The 26,969-nt window shown below is 45.2% G+C and overlaps 1 protein-coding gene across 8 annotated transcripts in view; it reads right to left on the bottom strand.

Moving 5' to 3' along the window:
• Rgs6 (regulator of G protein signaling 6) overlaps positions 1–25,730 on the bottom strand; it is a 519,809-nt gene extending 494,079 nt beyond the window's left edge. For 3 of the 8 annotated variants that reach the window (XM_029540898.1, XM_029540903.1, XM_021201464.2), the window contains exon 1: positions 24,971–25,389. The gene's annotated coding sequence lies outside the window, so the exon portion shown is untranslated. The other 5 variants (XM_029540901.1, XM_021201465.2, XM_029540902.1 and 2 more) reach the window with 5 other exon arrangements.
• Between the last annotated feature and the right edge of the window lie 1,239 nt (positions 25,731–26,969).

Here is a 26,969-nt window from a genome sequence, read left to right as displayed (position 1 = left end):
TCTTGTCATACAGATCTTTCACTTCTTTAGTTAGAGTCACACCTAGGTATTTTATATTATTTGTGACTATTGTGAAGGGTATTGTTTCTCTAATTTCTTTCTCGTCCCGTCTGTCCTTCATGTAGAGGAAGGCCACTGATTTGTTTGAGTTAATTTTATATCCAGCTACAGCACTGAAGCTGTTTATCAGGTTTAGGAGTTCGCTGGCTAGTCAGTGACTTTTAAAGTGAACAGCCGGCTTCGTTTCAGAACACCTACCTGCTTGCCTGCTCCTCTTACTTAACATAGGATATAACAGGGCATGAGAAACAGTACCCAGGCCCACTGTGTGCCCTCATTTGTCCAAACTATAGAGTCCTGTAGGGTTTACATTGCTTTCTTTAAAAACAAACACTTTCATTTTAATGAGCCTGTTCTTTTCCATCTAGAAAGTGGTGTTGGAATAGGAAAGTTGGTAGCGACCTAGAAACTAACTTGCCAGTCTTGTGTCTTTGTCCAGGCCTTCCCCTCACACACACCACCACCACCACCACCACCACCACCACCACCACCACCACAGAAGCATCTCTGTGAGTTCAGACAGGCCTGAAAGCCGCTGAGTTAAGACCGAGTAGAGGGTCAAAAATGTAGTGGGTCTAGTGCTCTGGAGAAAAGCTGCTATTTGGGGTGACTCTATCAGCTAGTTTTGAAACTTGGACAAGATGTCTGATGTTTCCACACCTGGAATGAATCGATTCTAAAATAATAATAGAGCTACCTGCTGGTTCATATGTCAACAAAAGTCAAGGAAGGATCTGGCTGTGAAGCTCTGTGGGCAGGACTTTATCACTAGACTCACCGATGACAACCTGACAGCAGGGGAACTAGGCCTTCATTCATTACAATCTTACTGCAGTGTGTCCTTTCAGTGAAGACAATGGTAATAAAAAATGGCAACGTTGGGTGTCTGTGAGGGTGTGTGCTCATGGGTGTACACGTGTGGGGGCATACATGCATGTACAGACCATACAACCCAGTGAATAACTCCAATTTTTTTCTAAGATGGGTCTTCCCTGGCCTAGAACTTACCAAGTAGGTAAGGCTGGCTGGCATGAGATTTGCTATATCCCTGGAATCTGAAACAGGGCCTGGCACAGAGTAGGTACCCACATATTTTTTGAATGAATGATAAAGCTGATAAGAGTCTGCCAAGATACAGTGAGCCCTCTATGAGCCATTGTGTGGAGAATTCACTACTATAACTGCAAATAGCCACGCTTAATGGCAGGTATCTGTAATCTAGCACTAGGAGGCGGAAGCAGAAGAATCATGAGTTTAAGGCCAGCCTGGGCTACACAGCCAGTTTAAATCAGTTTGGACTTCAGAGAGAAGTCCCATCTTTTAAAAAAAAAAAGTGTTCAGTATATTAAGACTCATGTATGGAATTTCCCCACAGGACTTACTGATAATAAGCAAGTTTGAAACCAAGAATCGAGCTTTAGAAACTGCAAACAATCGAGGTGAGAAGAAAGAAATGGGCAGGAAGAGTGGTAAGGAGAGACACAGGGCTAGCAGAACGATTGGATGTCCATGCTACACACTGACTGAAGATCTCTTGAAAGTCAGGGTTGGGCCTGCCATTTGGTCTAACCTTAAATTGCCTTTGTCACTTGCCTATTGATTTCATTCCAGCCTTTCTGTGGTTCAGAAAACACACACACACACACACACACACACACACTCACACACGCACGCACGTGCGCGCACACACGCACACGCATGCACGCACACGCACACACGCGCGTGCACACACACGCGCGCGCGCGCGCGCACATGCACACGCACATGCGCACGCACACACACAGAGCTAAGCCAATGAGAAGGAAGAAGGACTTGGAAAGGGAAGAGGTTTCAGAGCGAGCCTGGAACCGTATCTCAGCTTCAGCCTTCCTGAACCCTGAGCCTCTGTTTTGAGCTTTGGCATTTGGACATCATTCAGATTCCCAGATCTTTGCCAGGAAGAGGGAATGCACTATCCAGGCATGCTTCTGAAGACGGACAAGGAAAAGCCATGGAAGTGACCTGACAGATGATTGTAGAAACTTCTGAACTGGGGAGATGGCTCAATTGATATGTTAGTCTCTTTGCAAGCAGGACAACCTGAGTTTAAAACCAGTAGCCCATGTGAAAAAGCCAAGCATAGTGACCTATGCCTTCAATTCTAGTGCTGGAAAGGTGGACGGTCCTCTAGCCTCAACATGCATGTGCACACATGTGTACGCACTCATACATGAACACACACAAACATACACACAGAGACACTGAGACAAAGAAAGACAGAGAGGCAGAGAAAAGGACAGGCAGATAGACAGACAGACAGACAGACAGATACAATTGTCAATTGTCATATTCTAATAGCTAGTTTATCTAGGTAAAATCCCCAGGTGTCTAAGAGGGGGGAGGAGGAAAAGTGGGGAGAAAGGGGGGGGGAGAGAGAGAATTGTTATGTTCTAAGCTAGGGTCTATCCAGAGAAAGTCCCCAGGTCTCCTGTATCAGAATGGAGATGAACCCTTCCACACCAGCTCTCCAGTTCTCCATCTGGGACCAACTTCAGGAAAGTAAGCACTTCCTTAGGTGACCGAGTACAGCACTAGAGGGAGAGCACTCCCAGCCATGAGACAGTAGAGGGAGAGCACTCCCAGCCATGAGACAGTGTCACACAGAGCCTTGAACATAGGGCCTACCACTCTCAGTACCCAGCCCCCAACACCCCAAGTCAGGGAAGTGTCAACTAGAAAGGAAATCAGCCCGTGGCTGTGAAGGTGACTGTGTATTCATGCCACTGAACAAAGCCAAGGTTGATATCATTCCTTCTCTGCCATGCTACATCAACTCATTGTTTGCCTTCGCCTCTTGAAGCCAATGGTTTTGTTTTGTTTTGTTTTGTTTTGTTTTGTTTTGTTTTGTTTTTAAAAAAAGAGATCAGTGTTAAGCAATCGTGGGGGGACAGATGAGCCGTGTACTGGCTCCATAGTACAGGTTTAATAGCATAGCTCTAATGTGACCTCAAGAGGGACGGCTGAAAAACAACCGTGCTAAGAACAAACAACTCTTTCTATTACCATAGCCTGCCAACTCGATATTTCTTATACGCTCAAGGTTCATTGGCCCAATCACAGTGCTAGCAGCAAACCGGAGGATTGTACCCAAGATTTCAAAGTGAGAAGACAGTGCTCAACTCCGGGAGGCCAATATGGGTAGCACAATCAGGCATCTGCTGTTTTACTGGGATATAATTGCTCGGTCATTCTAGAACTTTCAGGTTCCCAAAAGAAGGCCTGAGGATCTGAACCACACTAGCAGCCTTAGAAATGTCCATTGGTTCTCAACCTGTAGGTCTCAATCCCTTTGGCATCAAATGACCCTTTCACAGGGGTTACCAAAGACCATTGGAAAACACAGATATTTATATGACAGTTCGTAAGAGTAGCAAAATTATAGTTATGAAATAGCAAGGAAAATAATTTTATGTCTGGGGGGTCAGTACAACATGAGGTACTGTATTAAAGGATGGCAGCATTTGGAAAGTTGAGAACTGATCTAAACAAACATGTTCTTAGTTCCCATGCCCTAGAAAGTCTGATCCAGTGGCTGAGGGCAGTCCCTGGAGACTTAGCTCAGTGCCTCAAGGGAGATTCAGACTCTCAGCCAGGTTTGGAAAGCACTGACTTAGATTCCACTCATGGTCCTTCACCTTATCCCAGGTTAGGCCGGCATGCTAAGGCAAGGGAGGCTCTGTTATACACTCCCCTGGGTGTCTCCCTGTGTGCTCCTCCCTCCCCAACCCCAGTATTGAAGCAGAAACTCAACTTCACCGAGAAAACCTAGGTCGGGTACTAGGTCTGTCATTCAAGGTCACTGAAGTGCTGTGTGATCACAAGTAACGCATTTAGTTGTCTGATCCCTGTCACAATGTTCCTCAGCCTTGTCTGCCCATTGGATTCCCTTTGGCAGCTCAGCAAGCCTCTGAAATAAGTGGGTGGCATTATTCTCACTCTGTGGATGAGTAAGTTGAAGCCTGAAAACCCAGCACATGGAACTTACCCTAAGTAACCAGAGACTAGAAATCCCAACCCAGGGCTGAAACCAATATCCAATGGTTTTTAAACCTATTTTTCTTGGTCTCTAATGAAGTAACCTACAAAGAATGCATAGTATACAAGTCCAGGAGTCCATAGATTTATGTTAATAATAATAGTTTACTCAACCAATAATAATAATAATAGTCTACTCAACTAATCCATGTCTCTTTCATTCTTCTTCCAAGGTTATTAGGGAAGTTGACATCTCCACTACCCACCTCAAGACATACAAATAAGTACAATCTTTTATACAAAACAGTCTAGCTTATGATGAAAATGACTTGGTCTTTGCTTTTGCATATGCTCTAACAAACAAAGCTCTTAAAAACAGTAGAAAGTTAGCAGAGTGACTCTTGCATCCAGTCCTTGTAAATGAAGTCAGGGTACCAGGCTCCTTCTTACCATAGTTTCAGATTCCCACCCCACACCTGCCACCTCCACAGGTTCTTCCCAAACCTCCTCTTAGAAGTAAGATGATGACACACCCATGATGTCCTCCAGCTCATCCCTGGCTTTGGCTCCTGTGGCCTTAGTGGAACTTGTGCCTTTCCCCACAGTCCAGGGATCTTCAATCCGTGCATCTCAAGCCCAGGGCACTTAAGGAGGGCACTCCCTTGGCTGCTTCAGATGACGCCCCCTGCTTTGCACCACCATGACATTCTGCTGGGCCACCCCCATCCTCACTCCCATCTCCCTCCATTCCTCTTACTCAAGGGTTTCATCATTTAAAGCCCCCAGCTTCCTGTTGTCAGAAAGTTTCTTCTCTGGTCCCCACTTACTCAGTCTCTTTGACATCAGAATCAAAGATGTAACAGGAAAGTTTATTTCTCCAGCTACTTTATTTCCTTGCCTAAAACCACCTCCTCTTCAGACACCATCTTACAGGACCATAACCTGAACCTTGTCATCACCCAATGGAATCCCATCTCAAATCCCAGCACAAATAGCCCCCATCCCCAACCGCCCCTCTCTCCAACTCACTCTGCTCACTGCAGCCTTCAAACGTAATATTTTTCCTATCTAAAGCTATTCTCACAACACCTGTATTTTTTTTCTCTCGGTGGCCACATTGCTACAATCATTCCCTTCAAATTTCCTCCATCTCCCTCACACCCCTCTTCCTCTTATCACGGTCTCAGAAAAGGCCCACTGCTGATAAACTCAACCCTCCAGCAACTCCTAGATCACATGCAAGCAAATGAATCCTTTAGGGTGGGGAAGAGGTCCCACAAGCAGCTCAATGAGCTGCATTTTAAGTTCAGTGGATACACTTCAGCTGAGTGGTCAACACACCCACCAACCCTGACTCTTTCCCATCAAGTTTCGTTTACACTGCTCTACTGGCCGTCTCCTGTGCCTCTTACCCAACTGAACACAGTCTCAGCTGACGGCCCATTCCACAACAGAAGCCAGTCTGTCTGTCTGCAGACACCCTCCCATGAGCCACCTTGTTCTCCATCTTTCCTTGTGTTACAGGGGAAAGTGTCACTGCACTTCCCAAGGGGAAAGTCTTAAGCATGTTTGTGACATTCCCTCATGAATCCTACCACCACACCACCAGTGGTGAGGCATTAGATCTCAAAGCTAAAGACCTCCAAGACCAGGTTCCCTAGACAGACTCTGGGAAGCATAAAGCCAAAAGAAGAGACAATCATGAAAACAAATTCAAAGCCTGTGGCCCTGACTGGCTACGGGGAGGCCAGCTTTCACCAGAGCTCATACAAAAAAACCCACTTCCCTATTGCCAAGTGCGTGGAGTGTGACTTTCAGGAGCAGGGCTATAAAGCATGGGAAAAGGCAAAGAGAGGCATGGAGAGATGGTGTTATGGGTAAGGTATTTGCTATACATAAAGACCTGGGCTTGGTCCTCAGCATCTAACAAAAGCCAGCATGAAAGATTGAGAGGTGTGTACTTGTGATGTCACAGCTGGGGAGGTAGAGACAGAAAGATCCCTGGGGCTTACCAGCCAACCAATCCAGTCAAAATGTCGAGCTCTGGGTTCAGTGAGGGACCATGTCTCAAAACAAAGTAGAAAGAAATAGAGGACACCACTTGGTGTGGATCTCTGGCCTCCACCTACATGCACATACACACACAGAGAGAGGGGGGGGGCAGGGAAGAACACAATCTGAAGAGACAGTACCTATCAGAACCAGACTTGGTATGACACAGATCTGGAAACTACTGTGTCACCATCTGACAGGAAATTTAAATAACTATGATTTTAAAGATTTGTTTTATTCATTCTGTCTGTTTCTGTCTCTGTCGATTCTCTGTTTTTGTCTTTCTCTGTCTTTGTCTCCTCTGTCTCTCTCTCTCTCTGCCTCTGTCTCTGTGTGTGTGTGTGTGTGTGTGTGTGTGTGTGAGTGTGTGTATCTACACACTTGTATATGAGTGCCTGCAGAGGCCAGAAAAGGGTATTGAATCCCTGGATCTGTTGTTACAAACAATTATTAGTGACCTGGTATGAGTGCTAGGAACCAAAGTTGGGTTCTCTGGAAAAGCAGCAAGCGCTCATAACTGCTAGGTCGGCTCTCCAGCCCCAATAACTATGATCTTAGAAACAATGGGAGCAGAGAAGCAGAAACTCCGAGGGCAAAGAAAGAAAGGGGAAAAGAAAAAGAAAAGAAACATTAAAAAGAAGAAAACATCTTAACAGTGATGAATACCTCCTACAGCCTTCATACGAGCAAAATGCAAAATGGCCACCAAAGGATGGTCCAGTGAGCTTGAAAATCCCCAGATTAAAAACGTGAGAGACAAGAAGTTTAATGAAAAACATTCCAGAACTGTGGCCCAGCATCATCATGTGCACAGCATCATCATGTGCAGACTGAGTCAGCAATGGAGCAGGAGCGGGAGACACAACGACAGAACCTTTCCAAGCCAACATGGAACCACAAATCCCAGGCCCAGGAAACCACCACTCAGGATAAACACCTGCTCTCAAAAAGAGAACAGCTCAGCGCTTCGGCGACCATGGCAGAGCCTTGGATGCTGACAGATGGAGGGGAAATATCCCTCTAAAAATTCTACCTCCGGTGAAATTATCTCTTAAAAATTGAGAAAAATAACATTTTCAGGTAAGCAAAACCAAAATGAATCAGCAGCAGGCCCATCAAGCCAGAGAGGGTGAAATGGGTGGCTCAGTCTTAGGGAAAGTGAGCCAGAAACCTCTGCCTGCCAAAGGAGAGAGCCAGAGAAGGACTGGAGACAAGGAAACCCCTTCAGCGGGATCAGTGATGCATGCCTGTGCACTGGGGAGGCTAACACGGGAAACTGTTGAGTATAACACCATCCTGGGCATCATAGGGCGCTCCTGTCTAAAAACAAACAAACAAAACATAAAACAAAAGCAAAACAAAGAAAAAAAGAAAAAGAAAAAACTTGTCCTCTTCCTTAAATCATCTACAAGAAACAAATAGGCCCTTTGAATGTTGTTCATCAGAATGAGAATTTAAAGACTGACATCTTAATGCCCAACCCTTGATCTCCCACTAGTTGAAGGGTCAACAAAGCAGAGCTAATGGTACCTTGGCTTGCTGCTTGATTTCCTATGTTCTGCCATGCAAAGCATGGTTTAATATTTTAAAACGGCTGAAAATGTTGAAAAGCAGTTATTTTATGGCATGCAAAACGTGTATGAAATTTGAATTCATAACCATATATAGAGATTATAAACAAATGCTCAGTTGCTTGCTTATGAGTTGTGCCTGCTTTTGTGCAACAGGAGCAGCTGAATAGCTGGGACAGTAGACAGTCCACAGAACCCAACATACTTAGACCTTTGCATAAAATAATGTCCCTCTTGGACAAACAAGGCCAAGAGTGGGTCTTTTTGTTGTTGTTGTTGTGGTTGGTTGGTTGGTTGGATTTTTTTTTTTATTTGTTTTCATTCTTGTTTTCATAAGATGGCACTAAGGTGTAGAGAAGTTGTACTTGAATGTCACCTGGTTCATGACAGAGACAACATGAGGTCTGGGATTCATGAGGCCTTGAATGTTTCTCCTGTTACACTTGCAGTTTGTAAGTGTGGGATGCGAGGAAGAGCCTCTAACACTGCTGTCTGAAGGTGCTGCAGAAGTAACATTTTATTTTTCTCTCACTTCACATTAAAGAGGGTATGATGGCCACCGAAGAAATGGAGGTGACAGAGATGCCATGCCAACTTTAGTTCAGAGGAAAGAGATGACTAAGAGATAAAGAAGATGGCATGTGTCCAGGGAACCCAAGGAGAAAAACATTCCACATATATAAATACATATATATGAGTATATATGTATATAAATACATATATATGAGTATGTGTGTGTGTGCGTGCGTGCGTACATATATATCAGCTTTAGTATTTGGGGCATCATTGTTTTCTTTATTTTTCTAAGCACAAACACAAGCCAGGTGTCCTGGCACATGCCTGCAATCTTAGCACTTTGGAGGTAGAAGCAAAAGGATCAGAAGCTGAGGGCTATCCTGAGCTACTTAGAGAGTTCAAGGTGCCTGAGCTACATGAAACCCTAAGTCAAAGAAGCTGGGGGTGGGGTGTAAGATGGCTAAGCAGGTAAAGGCTCAGACTCAGTACTAAGTCTGGCAACCTGAGCTTAAATCCCGAATGAATGAGGTAGAATTCAAGAACTGACTCCCTCAAGTTGGCTTCTCCACACATGCACCATGATGTGCAAGGTCACATCACACACACACATGCGCGCACACACACATGTGCACACATACACACACACAAATTAAAATTTTTTTTAATTTGTTATATCAAAAAAAAAAGGTAAGTCAGTATGTTCATATCATCCAAGTGAAGAATTTAAATGTAATACATAGGGCTGGAGGAAGGGTTTGGCAGTCAAGACGCTTGCTGTTCTTCCAGAGAACACCAGTTCAGTTCCCAGCCCCCTTGTGAGGTGGCATCTGGAATTCCAGCTCCACAGAATCCAACGACTTCTTTTGGCTTCTGCATGCTCTACACTCATGTGCACAAGCCCACATATACACATACTAAAAATAAAATCCTTAAGTGTAATATATAATCTGCCTCTCCGCTGACTCCACGGTGCACAGACTTAGAGCAGCAACAGTCTTTTCCTCTTCTTCGGGCCGCAAAAACTCAATACAAGAAAGACCCAGCAGCTAGAAGCCGTAGAAATGACTAGAAATAACAATTGACTGTGTTCCCAGAGGGCTGCGGCGCGGTTTCCCTCACACCGTGCAGATGAATGACAGAAATAGTAAAATTAGAAAGAACCATTGCCTCCCCTGGAGATCTATCTCATAACAGACCAACCCTCGAAAAATAAAAATGCAAGAGCTGGGTAAGACGTAGAGGAAGGCCCCAAGGCAATACAGACACATGGGACCAAGATCTGAAGGAAAGGTGCCCTACAGAAGTGACAGCTCACAGAACTGCTGCTCTAAGGGATTAGGATTCAGCATCTCTTCCCAAAAGTATTCTTAGCTAAAACCAGGTGTTAGAGAACTTACTAAGTCTGATCAACGACATTTGCAAAACACTAGAGAGCACCAGAGTGTCTAACAGTCAAACTTCAAAACTTCCCTACTGACACTGGAAATAAGACACCAGTTCTATTTACTACTATACTGAAGGCCTTAGGAAACACAAGAGGTAAGCCAAAGAAATTAAAGCCATTAGGAAGGAAGAGCAAAACTTCATTTCACCAGTGATGTAGTTGTATACACGGAACAGCTATAATAATCTGCTCTCAAATGTTTGAATTAGGAAGTGAATTTGATTGTCAGTCTATGGCCTCTTAGAGGAACAGTATCCTCTGTGCTGTGTGACTCCAATTAAGCTCTCCTATGAATCTAAGAAGCTTTATAAAATAGGTTCCAATATGGCTTTTTCGAGCATTCTTAGTATCAGTTATCCCCAACCCCGTCCCCACTTAAACATTCTTTTCCATCGCCGAGTATGAGATACCTCCCCTTGGTTCTGGAAACCCCCAGAATAATACAGGTTATTGCCATTGCTCTTGTTTCTCACCATCACTTGATAGAGTTAGACCCTATTGCTGAAGATGTCACACACTTTGGTCACGGGACATGGAGAGATCTAGCTGGTCGTGACTAGGAAGACTTCACCAGCTTTCATAAAACCAGAAGGTGCCATGCTGATTGCCACAGGAAAAAAAATAATCACCAGTCATACCTAGCTGTGAACCAGTAAGCTACAATAACAACTGCTGGGGCAAGATTCCCATAGGAGCAATGGTGGCACAAATGTTAAGGAGATGACCAATTGCTTTCTGCTTGGATTTAATGTCCCCTCCACGGGATGAAACACATGCCTGGTCCTATAAATCTGACCAAGAACTTATGCCCTGGGGGAGAACCTACTGATATCATTTTGCTAAATGAACATACAGTATCACACTTCCTCCTAAACACTTGTCTCTGTATACACAGATTAGCTTAGCTCTCAGGTGCCGTCAGAGGAGTTTTTGCAGTGGATGGTAGTTAACATGTAAACTCATAACCCATTCAATGCAGAGAACAAGTGTTGTGAGGGACTCAGCCCAAACAGATCATCTATCACCACACACACACACATACACACACACACACACACACACACACACACACACACACACACACACCACAGTTCAGTAACCATTATGGAAGAGGAAGTGGGAAGGCTGTATAAGCCAGAGGTCAGGGAGGACCAGAGTGAACCAGTGACTTCTGGGAAAAATAAAACCCATATGCTCATGAGCTCACAGTAGCTGTGGTTGCCTTTACAAGACCAAACCAATCAACAAACTAACATGGATGTGGGAGGGTCTTAGGAACTCCATCCATGAGCTGAGTTATTCGGTTCTGGGGAATGAGAGTCCATTTTGTTTAGGGGAGTGGGCCCTGGTAGATAATCCAAGTTCCAGTGGATAGCCCACCATCTATGAGTATATGGGCAGCAGAAACTGAGTTTCAAAAGTGAAGGCATGAAGTTGGGAGTGGGGAGGGGATGGATCTTGGGAGTTTTAGAGAGGGGGTGGGAGGAGTGAGTTTATGGAATGGGCAAGATGGTTCAGTGAGGAACAGAGTTGGTTTGGATCCCAGAACCTACATACCAAAGGCTGGGTGAAGGAGCATGGGACCTTCACCTACAATCCTGTGCTTGGGAAGTAAAGGGAGGGGCTCCCTAGAGCAAGCTGGAGAGCTGGATGGCTGAATCAGGGAGCCCATGGTTCAAGGAAGCCCTGCCTCGGCGAAAATAAAGGTCAGTGTGCCTGAAGGAGACATGCAACACCAACTTCTAGCCTCTACACATATGCACACTAATACAGGTGCCCACACACACGTGCTCCTCTACACATGCATCACACACACACACACACACACACACACACACACACACACACACAAACTACATTTAGCAAAGTCACTATATAGGCCAATAAAACAAAATAAACAAAACTCAACTTTATATTTATATATTAGCAAGAAGTGATGAGAAAATATGATTTTAAAGGTATTGATTATAAATAAAATCAAGTAACTTTCAAATACTAACGATGTAGCTACGCAACACCTGCACAGTACTGAGGGCTACAAAAGAACCAAGGGAAGTGGAAACGCTGGCTAAATGTGGAGAGAGGCCTCACCCCACACCAGTGGACTGAAACAGTCAACACTGACGCTAACTCACTCCCAGTTTGGGCCAGAGATCTAACCGATCTTGAGCGAAATCTTGTCAAAGGGTGGCTTTAAAATGTAGACCGTAACACAAGTGCCTACAGATAAGCTGACTGACTCACAAAACTACGAGACATATGCTGTTGGCTATTAAGGCTTGTTACACAACTGGAGTGATTAAGCCAGTATGGCATCTCATTAGGATAGACAGATAGGAAATGGGACAGACTAGAAAGCACAGACAGACCCACGTACATCTGATCACCTATGTGATGGCAAAGGTGACAGACATACAGTGCAGTGGAGGGGATTTTCCATGAGGGTGCTGGGTTAATTGGGCGTTCATATAGACAAAAATCAATATCAAAGTCTTTCTCACACCACAGGCAAAAAAAATCAAACCAGATGGTTTTTTTGGTTTGGGGTTTTTTGTTTTGTTTTGTTTTGTTTATTTTAACATCACCATAAAATCCAAACCATCGGGCTTTTGTAAATGAAAATAGGGTATCTTTGAGAAGTTCGAAGTAAACTGTCTTAGCCAGGCACCAAAAATAACCAGAAAAGAAATGAGACTGATAGATTATATTTAAAGTAAGAGCACCTATTCATCAAAAGTAAGATGGACCTCAGAGACCGGAAAAGATGTTTTAATCACATAACACAAATGAAAAAGTTCATCACTTTCACAGATATTAGGAATTTGTTCTTAAAAATGAGACCACGGAGGCCGGGTTGTTGCTCAGTATGGTACACTCGCAGGCCCTGGGGTCAGTGTCCAGTACCACAGAAGGTAAAAGTTAAAAAAAAAAAAAAAAGGAAATCCTACAAATCCTGCAGCTCCCTAAGAAAGATAATTCTCTAGACCAGTGGGAAACAGGCTGAGTGGGTTTCCAAAAGAGATGACAGAGGAAATGCCTTCCATCCCTCAAGTTCATCCTTTGAGATCTGGTCCAGCCAAAGCACTCTAACAAAGAGGGATGGAAAGGAGGGGGGCATCCTTCTGCCATCACCCAACACTTGCAGGGGGACAAGTCAAGCAAGGCAGCATCCCTACTGCTCAAAGGTTGGGGACCTGCCTGAAGGGCACCGGGACCTGGTCGCTGGCATCCCACTCAACAAAGCTGCCTAGAGAAAGCAACACAAAACGTCCTACATCCTCTTCCCGATGGTTATATAGAACTGTGATGAGAATGAAGATTTACCACAAGAGCTTCGTGCTTTGAGACCTATAGCTCTATAACTCTGCTGCTCTTTTAAACTGTCCAGGCAATGAGGTTGAGAACTAACCACCGATTGTAAAACGTTGTTTAAAATGACCAAAAAAAAAAAAAAAATGTATACATAGAGGCTGCAGATAGAGTTTGTTTGTTTGTTTGTTTGTTTTGTTTGTTTTGGTTTTTCGAGACAGGGTTTCTCTGTATAGCCCTGGCTGTCCTGGAACTCACTTTGTAGACCAGGCTGACCTCGAACTCAGAAATCCTCCTGCCTCTGCCTCCCGAGTGCTGGGATTAAAAGTGTGCACCACCACGCCCGGCATTAGATAGAGTTTTGTGGTGGGATATTTGCCTCAGTGTGCTCATTGATGTGTGTTTCTAGGAACCATTTGGTTGATCACAGAATGACGCTTCTTCCTGCTATCTTTCCTTGCAGAAAAGTCCTTCTGCTGGGCCCAGGTCAGAAAGGAAGAGAACAAGGAATCACGGAGCTTCCCCCTTCTAATCACTTTGCTTCTCCTTCTTAATGACTGAGTTCAACCACCAGTGCCACCCAAAGAAAAGAATCTAAAAAATGTTTCAACTAATTAAAATTAAAATACATTGGTCACCAGAGAAATACAAATCAAAACCACGAGTGATATTTCACCAAACATACGTTAAGAATAACTAAAATTCAGTTTGATGACTCCAGGTCCTGTCAAGGTTATAGGGAAACAGAAAGGGCTGTAACTGCTGTTGGGAGTCTAAGTCGGTGCAACCACTTAAGAAAACTGAGACGGAGCACATTCTGAAGGCTAGTCATCCAGCCTTCAGGGTTCACCACAAAGAACACATGCAGAGAAGTTCCGGAGAGGCACTACACACAATGCACTTAAGCTGAAAACGTTCAAGATGCCCATCAATGGTGGAGAGATGTGAGCAAAGCATCTTACTGTAAATGAATAAGCTACTGGCCACACCTGACAGCATAGAGGAATCTGTCGGATGCATTCATATGCTTAAGGAGTCATGAAAAAAATGGCTCCATACACACCTTTCACCCAAATGATATAATTATGATGCTAAGAACCAGCTGTGTGGCTGTCAGTGGGGGACATAACTGTGCACGTTTACTGGAAGGACATGCAACGTGAGGTTTCTGGGGGGGGGGGGAAGGGGGGGTGTAACATTCTATTTCCAGGTCTGGGAGAAAAAACAATGATGCATTTGCCATTTCAAGAGTCAGTGAGCAATGATTTGTGTGCTTTTCCACAAATACATTGTTCACCAATGGGTCCTCTGTTCTAGAAGAAGAGAACAGGCGTGTGCAGGTCTAGGGAAGGAATATAGCTTCTGTGGATCCTGGATGGGACGGCTCTGGAGCTGCGTGTGCCTAGCTCAGTCGCACAGGCAGGGGGTCCTGAGAATGGTTACTCTGGGCAGGGTGCGCCACCCTAGACCACGGGGACAAAAGCCCTGCCCCAAGGCTGAGACAGGGACATTTCTCTGGGAAGAGACCATTCTCGGGACAATCAGAGGACCATTAGTGACCATCTTCAGGTAAGAGTGTTGCTACCATGGCTATGTCCCTAAATCCAGCCATGCCTGATTTCCCAAATCAAATGTATTTGATGTTTTTCTTGAAACATTTGGTTTTTAATCTGAGTTCAGCTGGGATATATTTGAGTAGGATGAGGAGATAATATCTGTATGGAAGAGCGCCCTGAGTCACCATCATCACCATCATCACCATCATCACCATCATCACCACCACCACCACCACCACCACCACCACCACCACCACCACCACCATCAGCTCCACTCTTCATATATTAGTGACATTCAAGTCCCTCTGAAGATGAATTCCCAATCTACAACCCTGACCTTATTGACTACAGTTCATCTGTATATATCCAACAAGAGAGCCAATCCCAACCACAGGAAACTCCCAGTCAAGAGTTCCCAAGAAGCCATGTCAGGCTCAAGCTGGCCTATCTTCAAATACATACTTGCTAGTCTACTGATCATTTCTTTTGCGGAATATTAGAAAATTTTAGCAATTGGGGTTTAACACACACTTTAAAGTGGGATGGGGGAGATGGGGTTAACTTGCAGATGGCAGACAAGTCCCCATGTGGGGGGACTTAGAGACTTAGGGGTAGAGAGACTTCGAATTGACAGTATATGCTTTAGTGCAGTGCTAAATACCCTATGGCCTGGAGTGGGATGTCTGTGGGCTTCCTTATCAGCTCTAAGAAGGGACATTTAGCTATGTGTCCCTTGAGTCCCAGGGAGCTTCAGCGGTCAACCTCTCTCCTCAGTCTGCTGCTTTTGCATGGAGCCTGGGGGTTCTGTTCTGGGTGCCATAAGGCAAAATCTTTTGCAAGCATTCACTGCATGGGGTTTGAGATTCCCCCAGAGCATCCCTGTAGCAGTGAGGGGGCCGCAGTAGACCTCCACTGCCAATAGGAACTGAGGAGAGTGTCACTTGTCATCTTTCACGTTCTCAGTTTTGTCTCAGGGAACATAAGAAATATCAACTCATGGTTGTTTTCCCCACAAAGCAGATTTTCTCAGTCCTGATTTCTCTGAACCCTGAATTTCATTAACTCCAGATGTCTTTAAGACCCTGTAGTGGGAGAGGGAGTGCTGTCTGCTCGTACATACCTTGCTCTTTGTCAGTCTGTCTTCATTCACAGTGAAACGCCTGTAGCCCTTGCAGCCCCTGTGTCCAGACTTCACCTCGGACCCCTCAGTCTCAGGCCCCACTCAGCCTCTTCAATGAATGCTCTCATTGAGGTGGACTCTCTCTCTGTACCCCATCTTTCTATGATTTCCTGACAGCCTCTGGTCTTTTTTCTCTGGTTAAGCATTATTAAACATCGATAGAAAGGTTGTTGGCTTGGGACTCACTGAGAGGTCGGGGCAGGGAGGACAAGGAGCAGAAAGAGGACAGCCCCTGCAGCCACTGTGATGAGGGAGACAGAAACTCCCACCCCAGTCCAGTGAGGACGTTCTGCTTGTCACGGGCTGCTCCAGGAGCACTCTGTGGGCCATGTCCCCTTCACCTCAGTCCTCTTCAAAGCCATGCCCTACCCTTGCAAGGAATGCAGACTGACTACTGTTGTCTGTGTTGTCTACTGTCCCATACCTAGAAGCCAGCAGCTAAACCCTAAATTACCTGCCACACTGAAAATGCAAGTGTCTTACCCCAATAAGAAAAAAATCTCAGCTCTATTGATGTGGCCATTCCTCGTGAAAGCATCCTTTTGATTCTGACTGGTTGATGAATCAGCCTTTGCATTAGGATATAAGTCCCAAAAAACAAGGGTGCTTCCTACTTGATTTGGGATCTGAATACATTCATACTTCCCTAGTAGTTTAGGGCAAGTATATCGAATTAGTTTTTGCTTTGTTTTGATTAAGTTCTCGTTTTTTGTTGTTGTTTTTGTTTGTTTGTTTGTTGTTTTTGTTTTTTGTTTTTTTCCTAGAGAGGTCACAAACACTTAAAATACAACCAATTCAAACAAGCACACTGATTCTTCTAATTGGAATTAACAATTGAAAATACAACCACACAATCACAGATGGGTAGCTGCTTTGATTTCAGGACAGAAACAGACTGATGGATGTATAGCCAGGCATGATAGCAGCACGCTGTGATCTCAGTCCTCAGCAGGCAGAGGCAGGAGGACCACAAGTTTGTTCTACATGTCTCAGAGAGGAGAAGAAATAGAAAGGAAAGAAACCTTATGGAGTACCACATCTCTATTTTAAAAGGTGTTGGAGGGTCACATTTTAAGAAAAACAAAAAGGTTTGAATGCCTTTCTTTCTAGGAGAGAAAGTCTTGTGCATGATTACTACAAAGCAAGCATGTTTAGAGAAAAATCACAATTTTCTTTAAACTGATTCCCCACTGGCTCCCTATTTACCTGACCTAGTTAGTCCTATTACATACTTCAACTTGCAGTGTTTCCTAAAGCTTTTTCCTTTGTTCATTCCACACATCGTTCTTAATTACTACGAACCAGAATCCACAGCAGATGCTGAAGTTCTACCAGGGAATAAAGGGGTCCCTGCTCTCCTGGAATGAATTTCCTAATGGAAGGAGACCCACAACATATAAAGGTCACTGTAACGCAGCTGAAGGAATGGTGCTGGGGCAGAGGCGGGGTGGGGGGACAGTAAAGAACCCGAGTGCCATAGCACCAACCGTGACCTAGGGCGGGTTTTATTATGAAGGTTTTATGTTAGTTTCAGTTTAGGGTTTTGTGCTGAGTACTGAACACTTGACCCTAGACGTACTAGACAGAAGCACTAGCATTGAGCCACAACCCCAACCCATTATGTTAGCTTTTCCTCTACAAGATTTAAAGACCAGTTATTATCACTATCTCTCACTTGAAAAATCATTTTGTTATTTCTCTCACTTTTGAGATTCTTCCTAGTTTCTAAAGCCTGTCTCTTTGGCAGGTCCAACATTCTCTCTCTAAACTAATAGTGTCATGTGCACTTCCTGTGAATGAGAATTTCCAGAAAGAAGCTGCATCTACCAAGTCTGATTGACTAATTCGAAGTGCAATGGTGTGGGGAGGTTGGAATGTTGCAGGTCCAGAGTCCAGTTGCCTTACAGTGGGCTACTTTTAGCCCCACCCCCTGCAGTAGTCATTGCTGGCCCACCTCTGTGTTAGGCCTAATGGTTTTTATCTGTTAGTCACAGATTCAAAACCTCTTTGACATCTATTAACTTGGCAGACCTCTAGCTTCCACCCACCCCCAAAGCCAAGACTGTCATCAGATAACATCTGAAGCCTAAAGGAGAGCATCCCCCGTTCTGTCATACCTGTCTCTGCTGTTTCCCACCAATGCATTTTTAAACGCTTTGATTTATAACTCCATGAGGCTGCTGTCACATGAGAACCTAGAACCTGGAACCTGGAACCTGGAACCTGGAACCTGGAACCTGGAACCTGGAACCTGGAACCTGGAACCTGGAACCTGGAACCTGGAGAAAGCCAGCTCCATGCTTCAAATAGTCACGCAAATTTGGCTCCAGAATAAACCATCTCTCATTCTCTTTGAGTGAGAGCTGTGGTGCTTTTTCGGTTGGTTGGTTGGTTTTAGATTTGTTTTGTTTTGTGTCAGTGCCCTGTCATGTAAATGCTAATCATTCCAAAGAAGTCACTCAAAGTCCTTTCAGTTTTGTTTTGTTTTGTTTTTTGGGTTATGTCTACCTCATCACCAAAATGACTGAAAGCATCTTGGGAGGGGAGGTATCTGTTTAACCTTCAACTTGAGATACATCACAGACTTAGGACTTTGGAGTCCAAGAAGGTCTGAGTTTAAGCCCGGGGGACAGCGGTCACACACAGGTAGTCCTAGCTACTCAGGAGGTTAAGATTTAATTGAGCCTACATGTTCAAGATCAGCCTAAAAGCACAGCAAGATATAGTCTCACAGGAAATAAGTAAGATCTGACTTAATACAGTAAGGATAAGATTATAACCGCTCCACTTACATAGTTCAGTCCAAGATGCTGCCCAGGCACCACATCAACACTGACCCATCATGTCTTTCCTTTGCTTCATGTGGCTGAGGCCATCTCACTCAAGCACAGTTGCTTTCACCAACATCCATCCCCGCCTTCAGCCTCAAGATGTATTAAGCAGCTTAGCTGCTACAGAGGAGACCTGGCATTTTCTGCTCTCTTCCACTCAAATGTCTGGACCATTTGCCTTACATGAGTCTGCCCCAGGCCCCAAGAAGGAACTGCGAAGCTGGAGTTGAGAAGGACTCAGTCCATCAGATGTTAGATGGATACTGTTAAGTCCTTGACAAGAACAATAAGTGTTCATTACCCACAAATAAACATCTACGTTTCTAAAGATTCCTTGCCAAAATACTGGGCCTGATGGTATAAGCCTGGAATCCCAGAAGTTCCAGAGGCTGAGGGGTATGAGCCAAATGTTCAAGTCCTGCCTGGACTATGGAGTGACCATATTTCAAAAAAATAAATAAAAGTAGGAAGAAGGATGGAGGTGTAGCTCGGTGGCAGAGTGCTTGCCTAGTATGTAGGAGGCCCTGATTTCAATCCCTAGTAGCATAAACATACGCTAAAAAAAATTATCATAAAATATCCATCTTAGTTTCTATTTTGCTTTCTATTGCTGTGATAAAACACCAAGCTCAAAAACCAACTTGGGGAGGAAAGGGTTTATTTATCTTATACTTCCACATCACAGTCTGTCATCAAGGGAAGTCAGGTCAGGAACTCACACAGGGAAGGACCCTGGAGGCAGGCACTGGTGCAGAGGCCATGGAGGGATGCTGCTTACTGGCTTGCTTCCCATAGCTTGCTCAGCCTGCCTCTTACAGAATTCAGGACCACCTGCACAGGGTGGGCACAGGCCCCCCAAGAGCTAGGCCCTCCCATATTTATCATTAACCAAGGAATCACCTATAGATTCGTCTACAGCCAATCTGGTGGTGACATTTCTAAACTGGGGTTCCCCTTTCCAGACAATTCTGGGTGCATCAAGTCAAGAGAAAGCCAACCAGGAAAAGACTCCATGGTATCCATCTTCTTGAGCTTCTCACCAACTCAATACACAACCCTCTGCCATCAGTCTCTCCCACCCAGGGTGGAGTGGCTGTATTTATTTGACAGATGAAAAACTCGAAGTTCAAACAGCAGTGGTTTTCTGTCTGGGCTCTGGGCCAGCCTGGTCACAGTGAAGGCAACAAACACTGGTGGCTTGAGAACTTCCAGAGAAATCCAACACTACATCACACTGATTCGGGAGACCTCATCTTATCAGGCTTTGTGAATGGCTCCCCTTTTACAAGGACACAGTCTCAGAGGAAAACAAGCACTAGAGAGTAAGAGAATGCTTCCAGGGCTCAACTCAAAGGTGGCTTTCTCTTCGATGGCTTTACCAGACTATCCAGAAAAGTCAAGCTGTCTAAACAACTAATTTTAATAACTGCAGATAAAAGACCAATTCACTTGTCCAGTCAAGTATTTATGATTTTTTTTAACTTATATTTGATTGTGTGTGTGAGAGAGTGAGTGTATGTGTGAGAGTGAGTGTGTGTGTATGTGTGTGTCTATGTATGTGTAAGAATATGTGTATAGTATATGTTTGTAATGTGAGTGCGTGTGTAGTGTATGTTTGTGTGTGTGAGTGAGTGTGTATGTGTATGTGACTGTGGTGTTTGTGTGAGTGAGTGCTTGTGTGTATGTGTGCTGTATTTTTGTGTATGTATCTGTGGTGTATATTTGTATGTGTGCAGGTGTGAGCACACATGTGTGCACATGTAGAGGCCAGAAGTCTGTACAAGGTGCTTCCCTCTCATCACTGTGGAGTTGGTATCAGGTGCCTTTCCTCTCTCTGTGTCTTATTGGTTATGTTTTACTTACAGCCAGCTTTATTTACTTTGGGGGGAGTATGTGTGCCATGATGCAAGTATGGAGGTCAGAGAACTATTCTGAGGGGTCACTTTTTACCTTTCATCTTGTAAGTCCCAAGAATCGAACCCAGGGAATCAAGGTTGGCAGTACACGACTCCATCCGCAGAGCCATCTTGCTAGCCTTCCACCTTATTTTTGAGATAGAGTCTCTCTCCCTGGAGCTCACTGAGTTATCTAAACTGACTGACCAGCAACCCTAGGGGTCCACTGCCTGCCTTTTCGGTGCTAGCACCACAGTCCCAGGCTACTGTCCCAGGCCTGTATGCACGTGCTAGGGATTAGAAATCAAGTCATCTTGCTCGCGCGGTAAAGCCTCTCCACTTTGACTGCTCTATTGATTGCTTTCATGACTTATGTTATTATTAACAAACTCCCTCCTCCCATTCTGGAGAAGTCTTCTTCCAGGAACCATAGGGAATGAATCCAGGACACACACACACCCCATACAATCCTGAAAAATCAAGTCCTTTTCATCTAATCTTCAAGTGTTCCTTTACATTCATTAAGTTGTCTCTAGATTAGTTACAATAATTAGTACAATGTAAATATTATACAGATAGTAGCTAAGCCATATAGGATAGGAAATGTTTCATTTGTGCTGCTGTGATAAAATACCTGGAGATTATATATATATATATATATATATATATATATATATATATATATATGAGGATGTGTGTGTGTGTGTGTGTGTGTGTGTGTGTGTGTGAGAGGGGTCTGTTTTGGCTCACAGTTTCAGGTTCATCCTTGTGGGGAAGCCATAGACAAGAGCTTAACAAAGCTGGTCCCAGCACATGCATAATGAAGACCAGAGAGAAGAAGAGCCTGCCTGCTTAATGCTTACTTAGTTTCTCCTCCTCCAATAAAGCCCAGTGCCCAAAATTTGGGAATGGTGCCACTCACTTCCAGGCTGGCTCCTCCCCATCAATAAAGACAACGAAGACAATCTTCCACAGACGTATCCATGACCAACCTGATCTAAAGAATCCTTCATCGGGACTCTCTTTCCAGGTAGATCCAGGCTGTGCCACATTGACAGTTTAAAACTAACCACCACAGGAATGATAAATGGGGGCGGTGTTTGTATGTGTTCAGCACAAGTACATCTTTTTCTGAAGTTTTGATCAGCAGTTGGTTGAATGGGCAGATGAGGATCCTACAGATATGGAAGGCCAACTGCCATGTGGTAGCAAAGATTTGCCTCTCACAGGACTCCATAATGCAGCTGGGAGGCATTCAGTTCATGGTTTACAATGTCTTGGGCCCCTATTCCTAGTTATTTAATGCAAGTCATTAAGGTTACTGTTCAATTTAATTGCCTATGCGTAAGCAGTCTTCCCTTCCCTGCTGTTTGAAGAACTGGGTTACATGACTAATAATTACTCTTACTAAAAACTCCACAGTACCAGGTTCTGGGTGTCTCTTCTATCTTGACTAGTTTCCTGTAGAGAAAACTGGTATTGATTGAGCCAGCGTTTCCTGACCAATTGGCTGGAAACAAAGTTGTTGGCAGGTAAGTACTGGGGAACCTGGTTGCTTACAGGAGTGGGAGACTTTGGTGCCAAAAGGGTTATTGGTCTCATATGGTCAGCAGAGTCAGAGATTTGTTGAAAGTGTAAATTCACAGGCTAACTCCAGGTGGAGTGAGCCAGAACCTCTTCATAACAGACCATTCTCATCAAAAGTCAAAGCAACACATAGGTCATAAGCTCATTGAGCTAAATCTGAAAGTCCCCTGCCCTTCCAGAAGAGTTACAGACAAACTGCAGCCACAACTGAATAGCCACTGCTCCTCTGCTTCGCGTCCCACATCAGAAAGGGCGGGGCGCCCCATCCCAGCTCCTCCCCCATCCCAGCTCCTCCCCATCCCAGCTCCTCCCCATCCCAGCTCCTCCCCCATCCCAGCTCCTCCCCAATCCCAACTCCTCCCCCATCCCAGCTCCTCCCCATCCCAGCTCCTCCCCCATTCCAGCTCCTCCCAGCTGGAAGCTCCAACTTGGCTTCCAAAGGATAGAGGACTATTTTGGAAAATAAGGACCGCAAATGAACACTGCAGCCTGATCCTACTGAAATCACCTAAGACATTAGCAATTCTTTCCCAAGCATTCGACAAGACAGGAGTTCTATTTATGAGGTTTGAAAATCCAGAGGTAAGAGAGGGAGCCCCATGAAGACTTACCAAGCTTAACATCTGGAGGAATGAGGAATGTAGTTTGAAAAAAATGGCAACAGCTGTGTCAGCGTCTGTGGGACACTGCAGAGAGTCTTTCTTTTTCCCAAATTGTTTCCAATAGGTGAGTGACACTTCTCCAATCACGAGGGGAAAGTAAAACTGTTTTGTTTTTTGTTTTTGTTTTTGACCACTTTCTATCCATATTATTCTGCAGAAAGGTTTAATTTGTATTTCTATTCCTTTCTATATGGCAGGACAGATAGTATTAGAGTAATTATTTATATGGCACCATATGTTACAATGAAGATGAACTTCATTAAATGTATTCTCCCAGATGCCCTGAAAATAAACAAGGAGGTTAAATGCATACTGAGGCTCAAAGCACCAAGAATTAAGACAAGCTTCGGAGCTAAAGGGAAAATTAATTCCAGTATTGAGCCCTCTAAGAGCATCCCTTTTGAAAAGAAAAAAAAAACACACAAAAATGTGGTAGACAGCTTCTCTCTCTTATCTCCATGTTTAACCTCTGGAATGTGCAGAACCTCAGAGAATAAAAACATATGAGAGAAAACCAGAAACACAGGGATCAGAATGATCTTACCTTCATACACACACACACACACACACACACACACACACACACGTCCATTCTTGTGGGACAGTAAGATGTTAAAATTTACTGGCAAATTCCATTGCCCAATGAGTCTTTTTCCCCCATAAGTAATGTTTGCTGATTTAAAAAAAAAAACATTTATGTTGGCTATCTGATTTCATAAATCATAAATAAACAAGTAAATCTCATTTAAAGAGACCTCGAAGCTACACAGGCATCCTTTTCCTGTCACATTTGATATGACGAACTGATAGCTTCAAAGAAAAGCGTTTTACTGAAAGTCTCTCAGCAGAATAAGCTCAGTGAGTGTTAACTGAAATTTCAGAAGGAGAATGAAGAGCAAAGTTAATACTATGGAAAGAAAAACACCAAGAGCTACCCCCTTCACCGGAATACCTCCCAACAGCTGACATTTCTAAACTCTCCAGCTGCTTTAGGGAAGGAAGGAGTTAGTGGAAGGAAGCTTTCCCCACACTGGAGCTTACAGTGCCCAAGATCACCTCCATAGCTACACGATTTAGATTAACCAGCCCTAGCAGAGAACTCAAACAGTTTATCATCTCTGCCTTACCGGTGCATAGAGGCTTTGGCTTACAAAGGTGTGTCTGTGGGAGCTGTCCTGTTTCCCTCTGTTCTCCACTTTGAAGGAATAAGTCCCTTCTAATGCAAAGTAAGTTCAGAGCAAGGATAAATATAGGAGTCACAGAAACTTTCAGGCAGCCCAGATCCAACTCCCCACAATTGCCCACCTACCTAGCTGTGAAACTGACTTGTGGGAGCCTTGTTTATAGTATGCTAACCTCGGACAGCAAAGGGCTTCGACGCATCGCGCACATACTGGCAACCCATCCTCTAACAGCCTGGGAAGCACCAACCCAGGTCTCACTCTCCCATTCTCCCTGGAGAGAAAAAGATGAAATGGGGGACTTTACCTCCTGCTGGTTGCCTTTCAAGTTTTCCTTCTGGGCTGCTATAGGGCATTTATCAGAACTTACCTACAGGTCCAGTTTCTAAGCAGGCACCAATGCTGCGGGAATCATTCCAAGCCAACGAGATTCAAAACATCTTCAATTTATTTGCAGACTTAGAAATGCCACTGTCTCCATGAGAGAGAAAACGCACCCACTTTGTCAAATTAAAAAAGAATGAAAACCCGCAGCTTTTCCTCTGAACAAATTTAAATTTTCTGGGTCACTTCCCTCATCACACTTTTTAAGCAGCCTGACCTGCTAAGAAAAGGCTATACCTACTGTCTGTGAAGGCAAGTCCCAAGCCTCAGACCTCACCACCCGCCCCTGCCGTCCTCACCTCACCACGGAGCCTCGCCCTTTCAACCCACAAACCGGGAGCTTAGTCTCAAGAAAAGTTGCTGGAGGTAGACTCCCCCACCTGCGCTCTCCGAGCGGATGGCTGGGCAGAAGAGAAAGCCTCCGGGGCCCCGCACGCCCTCCAGGCCCAGGCTCCGAGCGCGTCCCACCCCAAAGCCGGGAAGGCGATTTCCACGCAGACCTGCACCCATCCCACACAAGTCCGCACGCCAGCTCGCCGAGTCACTTACGTAAGCTCGCCCTGCACAGTCCCAAACTGCAGACACACACCCGCACCTGTCACGCATCCGAAATGGACAAGCGCCCACCCCCGAAGAAAGCGAGCCACACAGATCGGGGCGCGGGTGCGGCTTCCATTCCTTTTCCCCTCGGTTCTTTTCTTGTCCCGTTTTTGTCCAACTACAATTACCTTAGCAACCAAAGAATTGTCTCGACTCGCTCCGGCGTCTCAGTTTCTCCTAAAGCCTGGCTGGCGCCCGGCTCATGATAAGGCTGGGGAACCCGGGAGTCGCCAGCTCTCGGAGGTGGAGGAGCGGCCGAATCTGTCCGGGCACTGCTCTCCCGAGTGTCGCCTTCTCCTCCTCTTCCACCTTCTTGGTGCCACTCTCCGAGGCGGTGACCACAGGGGGCTCAGCTAGTACACTCTACAGCCCCGGACCCGGGAGGAGGCGCGGCGGGTCGCATGGTGCCAGGGCGCGGGGCTCCCGGGGTGTTTCCCTCGCCCCTCGCTGGTCCGGACCGGATCCGCCCCCTCGGCGCCCACAGCAACAGGGACCCCGGGGCGCCCCCGGGCGGAGCTCTTGGCCACCCGGCGGGGGCCGATCGCCAAGGAGCTGCCCGGAGTCGCGCAGCCCAGGCGCTCGGCTCGGCCGCTGCCGCAGCGGCGCCCGCTGTCGGGGACCCAAAGCAGCTGCAGCCCCGCGCCGCGCACCTGGGAACCCGCACCTGGCTTGAGCCACGCGCTATGAGCGGGACCCTGACACCTGAGCACGTCCCTTGGTCGCCGCCACCAGGCTCACCTGTCCCAGCGCCGCCCCCGGGTTCGAATCAAGCTCTGTGCAGCAAGCAGGGGGGTGGTGGTGGTGGGGAATAATCTGCAGATTCCAGGCAACCGAACAGCTACCTAGAAAACCAAGGGACTGTCTTAAGCAAACCAAGGCGCCTCTCCTCGCTGCCAGGATGACCGGGTACTGAAACTTTAGTGGCGCCAAGGTGCTCAAGATTCTGGCCTGGGGTGCTGTCCCGGTAGCTTTTGAATCCCTCACTGACGTGGAGCTGGCGCTCTCTAAATTAAAATGAGCCAGTGCGTTCGTCAGAGATATTGTTGCTAACCTCGTGGTTTTATTTATTCAACGTTTACACCACACAGCCTTGGGAGCGCTTTGTGGTTGATACTATCTTGAAACAATACAAAAGGGAATCTGAGGGGGAAACTATGCACAATATCCTTGGGCAAGAAAAGAAACGTTGACATTCAAATGAACAAGGGTAACTTGAATGGACATTTTAACCTGGAAGTCATGAAACATAATGTTTGATGACTTATGACTGGGTTGCAGCTGTAGCTCACCTAGTATATATTGCTTTCCCCAGCACTGAGTAAACCCCATCAGAGATGGCATCCACCTGTAATACTCAGGGGCTGGAAGCAGAAAGATCAGAAGTTCGAGGCCAACTTTGGCTACTTAGGAAGTCCGTGGTCACACTGGACTACATGAAAGCCTGTCTCATATTATTTTAGGGAGCTGTAGTTGTAGGTAGGACAAGGTGGTTGGTACTAAATAGTTACCAGTTGATGTGTATGTGTGTCAATGTTATCAACACCAATAATAAATCAGTAATTTATACTTTAGTGCATTAATCACAGAAAAAAAAATGAAATTACTCCAAGTCACTGGGGATGAATAATCTAGACTCTTCATCTCTATGGCTCTGGAGGTAAAAATTTAAAGTTTCCTTGGCAATATACATATGTGTCAACACTGCTATACATAAATGTGTAAATAATGAAGAACATCCGTTAAAGGTAAATCCATTCTTCTAAATGTAAATCCATTCTTCTAAAATGGCAGATTGTTAAAGATGGCTTCTTATTGAGCGAGGCCAGAGGACAAGGCTGCTAACTCAGAAGGTGACCTTGGGTAGGATCCAATACCTATAAATGACACTGATAACCATGGAATTCAATAATATACTGATTCAAGAAAATAGACAGGTCTGTGTTGTTTCCTCACATAAAGCTAGTGTGCTAGCCACACTGAGAGTGACCTGTTTTTAGGAACTATACTCTAAAGTATGAAGGGGTCAGTGAGTGTAACCTGGAGATAAGATGTGCCCAGGAACCCTATGTGTGCCCTATTGGTAGGTGGTAAGCACTTTAAGTCAGAGTTGGGACCCAGTAGAAGGAA

Source organism: Mus pahari, chromosome 7 (genome assembly GCF_900095145.1).
Source record: "Mus pahari chromosome 7, PAHARI_EIJ_v1.1, whole genome shotgun sequence".
Taxonomy (NCBI): domain Eukaryota; kingdom Metazoa; phylum Chordata; class Mammalia; order Rodentia; family Muridae; genus Mus; species Mus pahari.
Note: the sequence above shows the minus strand (reverse complement) of the source record. Positions and strands in the feature narration are given on the sequence as shown.